Source organism: Herpailurus yagouaroundi, unplaced genomic scaffold (assembly GCF_014898765.1).
Source record: "Herpailurus yagouaroundi ecotype Mexico unplaced genomic scaffold, PumYag 216, whole genome shotgun sequence".
In the NCBI taxonomy this organism is placed as follows: Eukaryota; Metazoa; Chordata; class Mammalia; order Carnivora; family Felidae; genus Herpailurus; species Herpailurus yagouaroundi.
Window position 1 is genome coordinate 5,691,998 of NW_024412447.1, and position 13,239 is coordinate 5,705,236.

The window sequence follows — 13,239 nt, forward strand, 5'->3', positions numbered from 1 at the left end:
TGTTCATGAACCAGAAAACTTAGGATTCTAAAGATGGTAATACTCCCCCAAATTGATCTATAGAGTCAACACAATTCCTACCAGAATCCTAGCTGGCTTTTTTTTTTTTTTTTTTGCAGAAATTAACAAGAATTAAGAAGCTGACTCTAAAATTGATAATAGAAATGCCAGAGTCCCAGGGCAACCAAAACAATCTTGAAAAAGAAGAACAATGTTGGAGAACTAACACTTTCTAATTTTAAAACTTACTTCAAAGCTACACTAATCAAAACAGTGTGGTACTGGCATTAAAGGATAAATGTACAGATGAGTAGTACAGAATTGAAAGTCCAGAGATAAACTTTTAAATTTATGGTCACTTGGTTTTCGGCAAGAGTGCCAAGACAATTCAGTGGGAAAGATGAGTCTTTTCCAAAATGGTGTTGAACAACTGGATATCTATAAGCAGAAGAATTAAGTTGGATGCCTTATATTATACGATGCTCAAAAAAAAAAAAAAAAAAAAAAAAGGACCAAAGTCCCAAATTTAGGAGTTAAAAATAAAACTATTAGAAGAAAACATTAGAGTAGATCTTCAAGACCTTGGGTTAGGCAATGCCTTCTTAGATAAGGCACAAAAACTACAAATGACAAAAGAAAATATAGATAATTGGACTTCATCAAAATTAAAAACATTGGGGCACCTAGGTGGCTTAGTTAGTTAAGTGTCCAACTTTGGCTCAGGTCATGATCTCATAGTTTGTGAGTTTGAGCCCAATGTCAAGTTCTCTGTTTTCAGCACAAGGCACACTTTGGATCCTCTGTCCCCCCTCTCTCTGTACCTCTTATTTGTTCTCTCTCAAATAAATAAATATTTTTTTAATTAAAAACATTTGTGTTGCAAATAATGCAACCAAGAAAGTGAAAAGACCACTCACCCACAGAATGGAAAAAAATATTTTCAAATCATATACCTGATAAGTGACTTGTATCTAGAGTACACAAAGAGCTGCTACAACTCAATAATAAAAAGATCAATAACCCAATAAAAAATGGGAAAGGATCTGGATAGGCTTTTCTCCAAAGAGGACCTACAACTGGAGAATAAATGTATGAAAAGATGCTCAGCATCATTAGTCATTAGTGAAACGAAATTCAAAACCACAACGAGATACCATTTCACACTCAGCAGGACAGCTATCATCAAAGAGACAGATAATAATGGGATAAGGAGAAACTGGAACACTCATCTTTTGCTAGTGGGAATATAAAATGCAAAATGTGAAGGGAGTGAAGCTGCTGTGGAAAACAGCTTGGCAGTTCTTCAAAATGTTAAACACAGAGTTACCATATGCCAGCAAAATCACTCCTAGAGAAATCTACCAAGGAGAAATGAAAACATAGATCCACATAAAAATATGTACATGAATTTTCATGAATCTGTACACATAAAAACTTGTACACATAGTTCATATATTTATTCATACTAGCTAAATAGTGGAAATAATCCATATGTCCACCAACTGATGAATGGATAAACAAAATATGGTATGTCTATACAGTGGAATATTATTTGGCAATAAAAAAGGGTAAAGTAATGAATACATGCTACAACATGGATTAACTTTGAAGACACAAATGAGAGAAGCCAGTGACAAATGACCACATATTGTGTGAATCCATTCACATGAGATGTTCAGAGTAGAAAAATCTACAAAGATAGAGAATAGACCAGCCTGGGGCCGAGGATGGGGTCAGAAGGGAAGAGTGACTGCTGATGGGGACAGGGTTTCTTTCTAGGGTGATAAAGATACTCTAAAATTAGATGTGGTCATGGCTGCACAACTCTGTGAGTGTACTAAAACCACTTAACTGTATACTTTAAGTATATATATAATATATATAAGTATAATATATATATAACATATTATATACACATTTATTTATTTATTTTGAGTCAGGGAGGAACAGAGAGACAGGAAGAGAGAGAATCCGTGAAATCCAAGCAAGATCCGTGCAGAGCTCATCTTGGAGCTCGATCCCACAAACTGCAAGATCATGACCTGAGCTGAAATCAAGAGTTGGCTGCTTAACCGACTAAGCCACCCAGGTGTCCCTCAACTATATACTTTAAATGGGTGAACTGTACAGTATATTAATTCTGTCTCCATAAACTACTGAAAAAATCAGTACAGAAACATAAAAAATATTAGATTTATAAAAAGGGAGAACTTTTCTTCCCCCTATTATTTATTTATATCAATATGGATTCATGGATTCAATAGGTTATAATCCTTTGCCATTACCATTTATTTTGATGCTCAACTTGCCCCCTATTTTGCCACCAGGAACACCTTCAAGCTGGCTACTGTGTCCTTTTGACGTATATTGATAATTCCTGCAGCATTTCTTTACTATTGTTTTCTTTCCTTCTTGGCACACGATAGCCCAGGCTTATCTTACATTTTTCCTTTCCAGACTGGGGCCAGACATTGTTCCAAAGAGCCCTGGTTTCTTGGTGGAGAATAGTACTTAGAAACCAAGATCTGGGCACGAGGTGTGTTCATTGTTGGTGGGGTGTTAGTGCTTCTCTCAGCAAACAGAACTGAGATTTACAGAAATCTGAATCATCATATGTATGTACATACATGCATGCATACACATACATGCCCTCACAATCTATATCCATTTCTATATTTAACTGGAATAAAACCTGCAAGTTTACACCAATACCTCCCATTTCAACATAATGCTAGAGGGTCCATTCTATGATTCTCTTTCCATATTTGTAACTCCTTTTTCTGATGGTAATAAACCTGATATCCATTATCCACAATAAATGTACTTATTAGCTCAATCCTAGAATATTCAGAAAGTAATTTCAGAATTGCTAGCTCATGCCTCTGAGAAAATGAAGCCTACTAATTAGAGTTCAATATTTATTTAGTGGGTTTTGTTTTTGTTTTTAGCCCAAGAGTATTGAGTCCAAATACTGTGTTCAAAAGTTAATTGGGTTAGTTCTTTTTCCTCCATTTCAGTGTGGTCACGTTATTCATTTGAATTATGGTTCAGTTTGTTTTTGTTTGTGTTCAGTTTTGAAATTCCTCCCCCATCCTTGCGGATTTTCTTCCTTCCTTCCTTGCTTTCTTCCTTTTTAAATTCTTTCTTTCTGTTTGAAATATTAAGGTGGTTCCAAAGCTAGGGATTGAACAAAAAGTTATATTTGAAAAAGTGTCATTCTCCCTCTCATTCCCTCTACCCTTTTCTCTCCATTTCTAATCATATCCTGTAGGTAACCAATCGCGTTAGTTTCTAGTTTATAGTATTTCTCTTTGGCCAAATGAGTAGATAGAAAGAAACATATTTCCTAATTTCCTCTCTTCTTTTCACAAAAGACAGCATACTGTAGATGATTTTACATGCTTTACTTTTTTTTTCACTTAACCTACATCCTAGAAATCATGCTCAATCAATGATTAGAGATCTTCTTCATTTTTTACAGTTGCATAGTACTCCATTGTGTGACTGTACCAGTTTATTCCATCACTCTGCTGAGTGTGCATAACTAGGTTGTTTCTAGTATTTTCTATCGTTGGAGTGTATCTCCAGAGAAAATCCTCAGAAGTGGAATTGCTGGGTCAAAAGGTAAAAGCATATGTGGTTTTGTTAGCTAGACAAATTCCCTTTATGAGGGTTGTAACGATTTGCACTCACATCAGTAATCTGTAAGAGAGCCTATTTCCCTGCAGTCACACCAACACTGTGTGTTGTAATGCTTCCTAATTTCTGTCAATCCAATGATGAGAAATGGTATCTCTATGTAGTTTTCATTTGCATTTCTCTCATCATGAATAAGGCTGAACATATCTTTATACATATAAGGACCATTTTTGTATCTTTTTCTGTGAATTGTTGATTCATGCTTTTGCCCATTTTTATTTCATGGTTTTTAAATATTCCCCCATTTAAAAATAGTTGTTTATATAATACATATATTAACTCATTACCTGTGATGTATGTTGAAATGATTTTCCAAGGTTGTTAGCTGCCTTTTAACTTTATATATATGAGGAAGTCTTCTTTAATGTAATTTGATTTATTAATTTTTCTTTTATCACATTGAGGTTCTGAGTCACAGTTAAAAGCCTTTCCCTACCTCCAGGTTCAAGAGGAGTCCATCCATGTTTTTTTTTTAATTTTAATTTTTACAATTTAATACATGTTTATTTATATAATTACTAATTTACTGGATACTTATGCATGTTTTTAGTCCTTGTAGGATTTTATTTACATAAATTTAGATTTATATAGCTTTTTAATTTTTTTAAAAAATTGAATTTTAATTACAGTACAGTTAGCTAACATACAGTGTTGTTAGTTTCAGGTGTACAATATAGTGATTCAGCACTTCTATACATTAGTCAGTGCTCATCATAATAAGTGTACCTTAATCTCCTTCACTCACTCCCCTCCCCGCCACCTACTTCCCTCTGGTAAACCAGCAGTTTGTTCTTCACAGTCTCTTTCTTGGCTTGTCTCTTTTTTTCTTTGTTCATTCATTTCGTTTCTTAAATTCCACATATGAATGAAATCATATGGTACTTCTCTTTCTCTGACTAACTTATTTCACTTAGCATTATATTCTCTAGCTCCATCCATGTTGTTGCAAATGGCAAGATTCCATTCTTTTTTATGGTCAAGTAATATTCCATTATATATATATATATCATATAATATAATCATATCATATAATACACATACACACACACACCGCATCTTCTTTACCCATTTGTCAATTGATGGACATTTGGGCTGCTCCCATAATTTGGTTACTGTAAATAATGCTTCAATTCACATAGGGGTGCATATATCTTTTCAAATTAGTGCTTTTGTAATTTGGGGGGTAAATACCCAGGAGTGGAATTATTGGATCCTATGGTAGTTCTACTTTTAATTTTTTGAGGAATCTCCATACTGTTTTCCACAGTGGCTGCACTGTTACCATTCCTACCAACAGTGCACAAGGGTTCCTTTTTCTTTCTCTAAATCCTTTCCAACACTTGTTGTTTCTTGAGGTGTAGATAGCTTTTTAGATAGTCGATCCAGTGGGAGTTTATTCTTGTATATGATACGAAGTAGGAGGGATCTACTTTTATTTTTATCTTTAAAAACATTTATTTTTAATATTTTTAAAACATTTATTAATGTTTATTTTGAGAGAGTGAGAGAGAGAGTGCGCATGGACACAAGTCTGAGACAGGAAGAGAGAGAGGGAGAGAATCCTAAGCAGGCTCCACACTATAAGCACAGTCGGTCTCACCAACCATGAGATCATGACCTGAGCTGAAATCAAGAGTTGGACGCTCAACTGACTGAGACACCCAGGAACCCCATCTATTTTTTCAAAACAGGTATGTGAACTGTATCCTTGAGGACACCTGTAACTTGCTTACTCGGGTGCATCCTGCATTTAAGTCCAATGTCAAAGTCCATGCCGGGGGTGGTAGCTGCTCCCTTGCTTCATTAAAGATTATGTCTCCTCTCCCTCGTGTTTTGTTATTCTTGTTTTTGGTGGGTTTTAAGTAAAAAGGGTAGGGTAAAACTTATCTTGACTCTGCTATCTTTAACTGGAAGTCTGCTAAAATATATTTTTTATTTTTATTTATTTTTTAAAGATTTTACTTTTTAAAGTAATCTCTATACCCAATGTGGGGCTCAAACCTACAACCGTGAGATCAAGAGTCACATGATCCAACAACTGAGCCAGCCAGGCGCCCCTGTTAAAATGTATTTTTAACTATGACATTTCAGCTTTACTAAAAATAATTAAAAGTACAGTTTGAATTTTTATAAAAAGTAGTTCAGTTGACTGGGAGTGGGAAAGATACCTCCTGGATTAACAGGGAGAGTGTTAAGTATAAATGAAAGCATTAGGGTTGGGTAAGGCAGCTAAATTTATAGTAAAAACAGGTTTCAGGGAGTTCAAACCCTATGAAAGTATGGAAAATTGTAGGTTTCCTCCTACAATCCTCCAACTGGCTGAGTTAGATTGTGCCATTCTTCTCAAATTTGCAATATAACCAGACGGTGGGGACAGCAAATCGTCACTGAGTAAAGTATGTGCATTTTCTTAAATTATGCTCTGAATTATAGATCATCCTTCCAAAGGCAAACCATACAATTATTAGCAAGATTCCTATTAGCTAATTGACTATTTTAATAAAACCTTCTGTTTTAATAGAAATAACATAATTAAGTGGAAAAGCATCCTAAACTTTTGCTCATTATTTGTATACTTCTTATTCAGAAAGTCTGGCCACTGGGACCATCTCTCTAGCTTAAGTGCCATTATTAACTTGCTGCGAGTTACTCAAATTTCAGCTAGGAAACCTAGAAAGAAAGAAATAGCTTCTATGTGTAAATTCTGTCAAACCTAACCTATAGCATGGCCAGTATCAGTCACTAAATCTTAATCTCTAAGACTTTACTGAGGATTATTTTGTCAGATCAGATGTGCGGTGAGGCAGCCAGGTAACTTGGGAGTGGTTGGCACGTGTGGGCTAGGAAGAAGTCACACTGAAAACAAGCAAATCCTTCTTTATAATTTTGCTCAGTGCAGGCCTTCTCCCAATATCCAAAGGGACTGCAATTTGTAACCAAAGAACTGGCCATGCATCTTCTTCAAGAAGGGGTTGCCATGAACATTGGGTCAAGAGTGCGGGTGAACTTGGCTTGTCATCCTGCCTTTACTCTTCAGCTAAAGAAGGAAGTAGGTCAGGGAAGAGCATGTGGAAAAAAAGATCAAGTGTTCTCATTTTTATTTTCAAGTTCAAGCTGTTTTAGGGTCATCATCCAACCTTTGCAGAGTCTTCCCATAAAGTAGAGAGGCCCTAAATTAGCTGAGCAACTGCAGTTTCCAGATAGAGGAGAGGTCATCACCTGGTAACTGGTCCCATCTTCTAGCCCACTGCATGACTTCATGGACCAGGGGTCCCCTGAGTTTTCTCTTTACCACTCACTTAGCAAATACCTATTGTCTACTCCGTGTACTTTGCAATGTATTAAGTGCCACGAGCCTGTGAAAACAGTTGAGGGGATTTTTGCAATGTTTCTGTATTAGTCTGCTCTAGCTATCATAACAAAACAGTACAAACTAAGTGGCTTAAATGACAGAAAATTGTTTTCTGACAGTTCCAGAAGCTGAGTCTAAGATCAAGGTGCTTAGTTTCTGGTTAGAGCTAGTTAGAGTTAGCTTAGAGCTAGTTTCTGGTTGAGGCCTTTCCTTCCTTGCTTGTAGACTGTCACCTTCTTCCTGTGTCCCCACATGCCCTATTTTCTGTGCCCATGTGGAAAGAGAAAGATCTATGGTGTCTCTTCCTCTTCTTATAAAGATATCAGTCCCATCAGATGAAGGTCCTACCCTTATGACCTCATTTAACCTTAATTACCTCCCTCAAGGCCCAATCTCCAAATGGTCACATTTGGGGGTTAGGGCTTCAGCAAATGAATTTGGGGGGACACAATTCAATCCCTAACAGTTTATTTCTGGAATTTTTAGATTTTTTTTTAAGTTTGAATCACAGATACTTTTGGTTTATGGGAGATTTTACCTAACGTATTATATACATTCACCCTTACCTAAAGTATGTGGGTTGACTGGGAAAACTGGATCAAGGACTCTTACTCCCAAATACCTGGGTGTTAACAATGAGATGGAACACAGTAATCACATCTACAGGGCCGCTCGTAAACTTGTAGGGTGGAGAGTCATCTCAACGGTCCTGCCAGAGATCACCCATATGCTCCTAGCATGGTGCCTTGCACACAGTGGTCACTCCATCCAAACGGGCTGAGTGAATAAATGAACAAATGAGTGAGTGACCCATGATGACTTCCACCGAATCTTGGAAATGCCAAATATATGGGATTTTAATAAAAGGAGGCCTGCTCTTTCCCTTCTGTCTGTCATTCACACCGTTCTGAGTTTGAACCTTGAACATCTTATCTTTAGCTCTGGGTTTACTTCATGTGCTTTAGGAAGGGTAGGGCTCCCTCCAAGTCTTTGTGAAGTGAGCCTTGGATAAACGGTGGAGGTGTGAAAAGCACCTGTCTAAGAAGATCTGTAAGACGTCTCCTGTGGGTCTTTAATCTGTTTCTTCCAGGGAGTGTGGCACTGGCAGTTCACGGAGGTTCAATCAAATGCAGACAGGTGGGAATGGATTTCCTTCTCCACACAGCTGGCTAGATGGTGAGTCTCTTTCTTTTCTTTCCCTTTCCTTTCCTTTCTCTTTCCTTTCCTTTTCTCTTTTCCTTTCCTTTTCTTTTCTCTTTTCTTTTCTTTCCTTTCCTTTTCTTTTTTCTTTTCTTTTCTTTTCTCTTTTCTTTTCTTTTCTTTTCCTTTTGCTTTGCAGTGCTCACAAACTTATTTTGAGCCCTAAGATGACTGGGACTCCAAAGGATAAGACTAATGCTGTTTGATAATCAAGGGGAAGACTATTTTAAAAATCTTTTTAAGGATTCCGCCAGCTTAACTTTAAACTACATATGAGCTGCACTGCATAGGGAAAATGTTCAGCCTAGGTCTACTTCACGGTGATTATGTTAACGATAAAGTATTTGATAATTTTTTATCTATTTGGGATAAATTAAGCAAATTAAGTCTACCTTGCAAAACCTGAATTGGAATAAAGCTACTAGAGTAGGATTCCTACTCTAGCAAAACTATATAATTAAATGTAGAAGACTTAATAAATATTTGATAAACTCAATTCGACTTAACATCCACTGAGTGCCTACTATACATGTATGAGGCATAATGCTCAATGCTATAAGGTTTGCAAGAAAAAAATAATTTCTCAAGTAGCCTTGGCTCCCTAAGTATTTTATGTCACAATAATGTGACAACATATAGTGTCTTTTTACAAATCAGCGTATGCATTGCATCTTTAAGCACTCAGCTTCCCCTATTACACAATTTTAATCCTACTTTACCTCAGAGGAGTTCTGTGAAAATGAACAATTATAAAAAGTTCTGACCTTAAGAATCCCTTGTAAAACGCTACAGCTTAAATAATCCTGTTAAAAACATTAATTTAAACAGAGTATTCTCGCTGAGAGCCAAAACAAAGGAAAGAAATTCATTTACAGACTTCTCTGCCAGGGGTACACAGACACACTGTCATTTGCTGATCTAATTCTCTCTTCGGCTTGCAATGTTTTCCCTAAGCTCACACGAAGAAATCTACCAAGAGAGAAGAGAGTTCTCTCACCTACAAAACTCAATCTGGATTCAAGAGCCGACGGATAACACTAGTTCCTCTCAAAAAGGCTCTTATTACTGAATGGATTTTTTTCCCCACCCCCTTCCTGCACTCACCAGAAGGCTCCACAGAAAGTCTCCATAATTTGCTCCTTTGTGTTTCTCATTAGGGCCTGAGAGGAACCCTATTGAGCTTCCCTGACATTATCTCGGTCCACCTGATGCCTGGGTGTTTTGAAATGTCATATTGTTTGAGGGATAATACCAGCCCTGATTGTGTCAGTCACAGAGCTGGGCATGGAATAAGTAAGTGAAGGGGGACCACAAGGAAGAAAGTCAAGGTCATTCACACATGTCGAAGGAACTGGGCCCTCCTTACTCTCTGGGACATTTGGGAGCCAAACTGGCACTGGCCGCGCAATCCCAGGGTGAACTCCATGTATGCACCTGGCAGCTGGCTTCTTGGTCCCAGTAAGAAGTAAGTTTGAGCCCCTTCATCACAAAGAGGGGGAATCAGGGGCAGTGAAGCCTTGTAACTATGACAACCACAGACAGCGAAAGAGAGCAGTGAGCTGGATCTGTCAAGGTAGACGCTTAGCGCAGTCAAGGCTGATCTGCTCCCAGGGGAACAGGTTTGCAGCCACAGGCAAGTCCCACTTGCCCCAGTGTGGGTAACTGCAATGGTAGACCCTGCCAAAAAGTACAGGTCCTTGTTTCTGCTGGCTGCTGATGTTTCCCTCCCCTCACGGGCGTGCCGACCATCCCTCCCAGTCTGTGAATGCGAGCGGAACATGGCACCCGCTTCCTCCTTCCTTCCCTGCGAAAACGCATCAGTGCTGCACCCTCCTTGGCTCTGTGGGGTGGGCGGTAGTGGGCAAGGCCAGCCAAGTGTCTATGATCCCAGGGCACTAAGAACACGCAGGGCCAGCAAACCACTCTGGTTGCCTCGCTTACTCTGCCCTCCTAGGCCCTCGAATCTCCTTAGGGAGTTCCTGGGGGGAAATAAACACAATTGGCAAGGGCCTCAGAGATAATTTCATCCCAGATCGGCAATCTCAACAGCCTGCTGAGATATGTGCCAGGTGGGCGTGTAAACATGTAAATCAGGCTTAAGACAATAAGGAGTTGTGGGGCCAGTGTCTCAACTGGCCATCTTAAAGGAATGCAAATTTAATACAATGAAAAACCAAATCGAAAAGAAACGGAACATGCAGCCTAAATAAAACACATCTGTGGGCTTCAAGGGTCCCACAGGCCACTAATGTGCAATTCCTGATCTGGTCTATGCCCTCTTTTTATGGATGCAGAGACCGACCGAGTCCCAGGGGGGAAAAGTTACTTGTTCCTGGGCAGGGCTAGAACCCAAGTTACCTAAATTTCCACCTATGGCTGGTGACCTCATAAAGCCTGCCTCATTATGTGTTGGGGGCTCAGCAATGGAAATTGCTAGACTTCTAAGTCCCAAACCTTTGGATGTATGGACACCAAGCCCCACCTGACCAGGACTGCCTGGGGAAGGCTGAGCCGCCCATTGTGGACAGGGTTCCCAGACAGACCTCATGGCCTCTGTGGCTCAGTTTCTATATCTAGAACCTGGAGACGAGCTTCCCAATTTGTCCACCTTTTATCACGAGAGGTTCCTTAACCATTGAGCTTCCTTGTCTGGGGGATGGTGGTTCTACAGAAAAGGCTGCTGTGAGGAAGTAATGAGCTGCTCATGGAAAGCCCTGAGAAGAGCGCCTGATGCAGAGTAATTGCTCTTTAAGCGTCTGTTAACATTGTGGGGTTGTTGTATAGGGTTTATTACTGTTTGATGTAGCCTACAACACCGTTGGCAGATGAGTGAATGACGATGTGGTGTCTCTCTCTCTACACACACACACACACACACACACGCACACGCATGCAATGGAATATTATTCAGCCATAAAAAGGAATGAAATCTTGCCATTTGCAACATCATCGATGGATCTAGAGAGTACAATGCTGGGTGAAATAAATCAGAGAAAGACAAATACCATATGATTTTGCTCATATGTGGAATTTAACCAACAAAATAAATGAGCAAAGGAAAAGAGAGAGAGAGAGAGACCAACCAAGAAATAGATTCTTAACTCTGGAGGACAAACTGGTGGTTACCAGAGGGGAGGTGGGTGAGTGAAATACGTGACGGGGACTAAGTGTATAAGAGGACACTTATCACGATGAGCACTGAGGAATATATAGAATTGTTAAATTGCTATATTGTACACCTGAAACTAATATAACACTGTACATTAACTATGGTGGAGTTAACATTAAAAAATAAAAAAAAATAAATAAAATGCCATTGGTAAAATTAAATGTTACCCAAAAGCCTAACTAATAGGAAATGACTCAACAGAAGTTTAGTATGTGGTTCACACAGCACACCAAGGAAAATTACAAGGAGAGAAATTACACGGCCCAGCCTGGAAAATAGAATAATGAAAACCAAGCAGCGATGCTATCCAGGGTAAACCTTTTCACCAGCCAGGAAGATAAGAATTAAGCAAATTTGTTCTCAAGAAAGATATGGCAGAGAGCTTTCTCTGAAAAAGAAAAATGGAACAATCTGCTTACTAAGTTCTCTCAGGAAAGAAAATTTCCTAAGTAAATACTTCGTATTCAGAATGATCATGAGCCACAAAAGGCATTTTCCTCAAGCGAACTGAGATAGAGTTTCTTGTAAATTAAAAACTTTCCAAAAAAACAAAAAAAAAGGGGAGAGTGGAGGCCAACTCATCAGGAGCTATTCAAATGAGCACACCTTCCCAGCCACCTGAAGCTGTTGGCCTTCAGCAGAGTTTCTGCGTGCGGGAAGCAAACTGAGGAGTGTCCCCTTCGGAGCCTTTCCTCCTCACCCAACTCAGCCCTGCAGACATTTCTGCCTCACTTGATGTGCAACAGTGCTTTCTCCAAGCTTCTGAGATCAGCCCTCGCGGCACGTTGTCGCCTTCCCCAGGGGTCAAATGCAGTGTATGGATATAGAAGCACTTCCACATCAACAAACTCTCTCGTGTGCAATCTTGGGCCCCTCTCCCTGGATGGTCCAGGGCCCCGGAATCCAGTCCTTATGTACCTTCTCCTGAGGACAGTCACCTTCAGTCATCAGCGGGCCTTGCTCTTCCCTAGCTGGACTGTGTTAAGACTCGACCCCTGGTTTTGGTCTGGTGTAGGGAGGGGAGGCAGGGGCCCATCCCGAGAGGGGTACACATTCATTGCCTCGAGAGGCAACAATAGCTGCATGGTCTTCCAGTCCTCTTCTAGCTGGGGGAGGGAGGGCACCACGGCAGGGTCTCGAGGTTTCAAGAGATCTGGGGCTTCAAGGTTCTCAACTGCATCTCCCAGAATGACCCCATCTCCATCCTCAGGGTGCCTCCTTCCCAACGCAGGTCCTGAGTGGACCTGGCAGACTTGCTGGGGTTGAGAATGCAATGCTTTCTGGGGCACTGGAGGCTTCATGCCCTGCGTGGGGCTCAAACTCATGGCCCTGGGATCAAGACCCGAGCCGAGATCAAGAGTTGGACACTCAACTGACTGAGCCACCCAGGCGCGCCCCCCCCCCCCACCACTCTGCTTCTCATAGTCTTTTGCCAAGGTGTCAACAGAACTCATTAAAAAGCATCTCACCTCATTGGAAACATTCATTTCATTATAATATTACTTTAGGCCCTTAACCTCTCAAGGGCTGGAGACATTGGCTTTGCCGGGACTCCTCCCCCAATCCCAGCCCCACTCTCCTTCAGGAAAGTCTTCCAGTTTTACCACTCTGTGTGGAGGGACGCAGGAGGAAGGAGGTGAGCCGCACTATGGTTGAAACAGAGGCCTCAGCATGTTCCACAGGAGCCCTGGAGCTGGACCACCCTGCCTGGAGACAACAAGGCCTGAACCCTGAAACTGTCCCATTGCCCAATCATTGGATGTGGCTGCCCTGGTGAGCAGTGGGCCATGGACAGTTCCCAGGGAGGGACTCAGCTGAG

General features: G+C 40.2%; 1 long non-coding RNA gene across 1 annotated transcript in view; it reads right to left on the reverse strand.

Annotated features, from left to right (window-relative positions):
• Positions 1 to 2,930: 2,930 nt before the first annotated feature.
• LOC121017581 (uncharacterized) overlaps positions 2,931 to 13,239 on the reverse strand; it is a 32,107-nt gene continuing 21,798 nt past the window's right edge. The window contains exon 3 of the long non-coding RNA XR_005784821.1: positions 2,931 to 3,177. This is a non-coding gene — a long non-coding RNA (uncharacterized LOC121017581). The remainder of the gene's footprint in view (positions 3,178 to 13,239) is intronic.